Here is a 3,027-nt window from a genome sequence, read left to right on the forward strand (position 1 = left end):
TACCCCTTTTTTGACACATATTTCATGGGTGGTACACTAATAGTGTTTTTATCAAAAAATGATTTATCAATGTACATTATGATTTTCAATGTAGCATCCCAATTCTTACACGCTACCTCTAGAGATTGATATTGAATGACTAGCTCGATAGCAAGGTTAATTAAGCCATCATGAGTGGAAAGATGAGAATATTTCTTCATCAATGTCTCAACATAGGCTAGTTCCTTTTGCAATACTTCCATGTGTGGGGCCAACATGGATTGGATGTTGATAATTGGCTTCTTGTGCTTTTAGCTCGACAATCCTACCTTGGATGGATAGCAGTACTCTTAAAATGTGATTGAATTTGACTAAAAGATAATTTTAATTTATTACTTGTAATCTTTAGATCTTCCTCCAATTGATCAAGATCACTCTAAATCTACTACGTGAAAAGATTCACATCACACAACTTGGTGTAAAGAGACAAAATGTTCTCCAACACCTTCTTCATAGTCTCCATCTTAGTTGCTAAATCAACCTATTGTAGTGAAATGGAACTAGATATCTTTTCAAGGACCTTAGTGTGAAATTTTCTTTCAAACCATTCTAGGTGTTTAGTATTGGAATCCATGTCTTTATCACTAATCTTATCAACAATATGTACCAGTTTCTCAATAATTGATTTGTCTTCATTAGTAGCTGGAAGACTAAAAGCATCAAGAAAGATATCTTTGATTTTATGAAGCACTTGCTTCTTCTTATTCTCCCTTCTTAGTAACTCTTATTGTTTCTTCCTTTCTAGAGCTTCCTATAGTATCCTCATCTGCTCAATGGTGATTGTGTTAAGGTCAAACTTTGGTAGCTCAATCACCTCATATAGGCTTACATCTCCATAAGATATCTCATTCGAGCTCTTTGATGTTTCCACACTCGGCCTTGAGATCTACAAGGGTTTGGCATGAGGGCTTGGCCTCTAAAGAACTTGACTACTAATAGAAGTAATAGAAACTAGTAAAGTAACCATTATTTGTATGGCAATTTGTTCCTTTGGGGCAATAGTCACCTTCAATTCTTCAATGTTATCATCTTGTGTTACTTTTATCTATTGTGCTTCACCTTGAGTTTGTGGAGTAGGTACAAAACTTGATTCTCGACCTAGTTTCACTTTAGTTCCACCTTTCTCAACTGTAATTAAGACTTTCTTAGCTAAAATGAGTGGCACTAGAGACAATGCACTTTGTGTTGTAGTAATAACACTTAACTATTTAGTGCTTCCATTTTTTTCTTCTATCTCATTTACCTTTATAGTTGGAGGGGGAACATTGGATTTGTTAAATTTTTTCTCCCCTACTGATGCCACTTCTTCCTTTTCAATTTCATTGGTTCACACCAATACAAGATTTGAGCATAATTGTGTTACCATGGTGGTATCCCTCAGTATCTTTTTCAAGTCATCACCAGTCAAAGGTCAATTGATGTTTTGAGAAGAATTATCAAGAACATCCTTTATTTCAATTGAGTCCTATTAACACACGTGGTCTACATGTGGGGGACTATTACTTGACACTTGCATATCTTGTGCATTTTGTTCATCTTGTAGCTTCTTTTGTTGCTTCTTTTTCAGTGCCTTCCATAGTACCATCATTGACTGATACCTCTTGTGCAATATCTACTATCACTTGTTCATCTTTCTTATGGCCTAACATTTCTTGTTCACCTTTCTCTTTTATAGTAGGAGTGGGTAACCCATCAATAGAGTTCAAAATAGATGTGCTTTTGGTTATCTCATCCTCAATATTCTTATTCAACATATGGAAAGCTCTATATTTAGAGGAAAATTTAGACTTGTGCTTTTCCATAGCCTTGGCAATATTCCCTTTATCCAATTTTGGCATAACTTGGGCTAGAATGGAGTCCCTAATTTGTCTCTCCATTTGCAAACTAAATTGCCATTTCTTCTCAACTAGTTCATTTAGACTCTTGGGTAGTGAGTTGGCAATCTCAATAGGTGTTGATTTGAATGTAGCCATCATGACATATATGGATTCCTCAACAATATTTTGTTCAACTTTCCCTAGCTTATCAAAACCAATGTGTGTAAAAACAAATAAATCTTCATTTGATTTTACATTGTCACACAAATTATCTAAGTTAGAAGAGGGATTGTGGCTTACCACCTTGAATTGACTCATGTCATTAGACTCTATTTCCTCCTCATTTGAGTCTTATACTAGAGTGTATTTTCTCCCTACATATGTCTTCTTTGACAGTTGGCTTGGCTCTACTAAGGAAATAGTCCTTTTAGTTTTTAGTTTTTGAGAAACCTTAACTTGCTTGGTAGCTACCCTTGTGCTAGACCTGGTAGTAGGTAATGTTGATTTCTATTTTGAAATTTTCATAAGCTTCTTGGGTTTCTACACTTTAGGATCCTTTGCCTTTCTCTTATTCTTCTTATCTAGTTGAGGTGCTTCCTTGGCTTCTTCTTCCTTGAAACCTTGTAAATTAACTTCCTCATTTTCTTCTTTTCCTTGAGTGAGTGCCAATGGGGCTTGGACTTGTTTGTCCTCTTCATCATCTTCATCTTCCTCTTCTTCTATACTTGTACCAAATCTCTCCTTCAACTTCTTCATAAGTTTGTTCTTCTTCCTAAGAACAATAGCTATTTTCAAGTCAATTGTAATCCTAAACTTGGCCTCCTCATAGTTCCCAAATGAGGTGGAAATTTTATCAATATCTTCTTCCATTAGAGCTTTGATAGTTGCAGATGCCTCATCTACATTAGTCTCATATAGCAAGCGCTTAAGCCATCTAACCCTAGGAGTAGTTTCCTACACAAATGTATAATTTGCATCAACTAAGAAGAAAATATCATTGTAATTTTCTCCACTAGTGACATAGGAATCCTTAGTCTCTGTTTCATGGATTTCTTTAAATTCCCATAATAACTAGTCATAACTGACTCAAAATTGTCTCCAAGTTTCTCTATAAATTCTACAATTTGAACTATAATAGACCTATTATTTTCCAAGAAACAAAGTAAAGAGA

This window comes from Cupressus sempervirens, chromosome 1 (genome assembly GCF_028749045.1).
Source record: "Cupressus sempervirens isolate cs-2001-9-10 chromosome 1, ASM2874904v1, whole genome shotgun sequence".
NCBI lineage: Eukaryota > Viridiplantae > Streptophyta > Pinopsida > Cupressales > Cupressaceae > Cupressus > Cupressus sempervirens.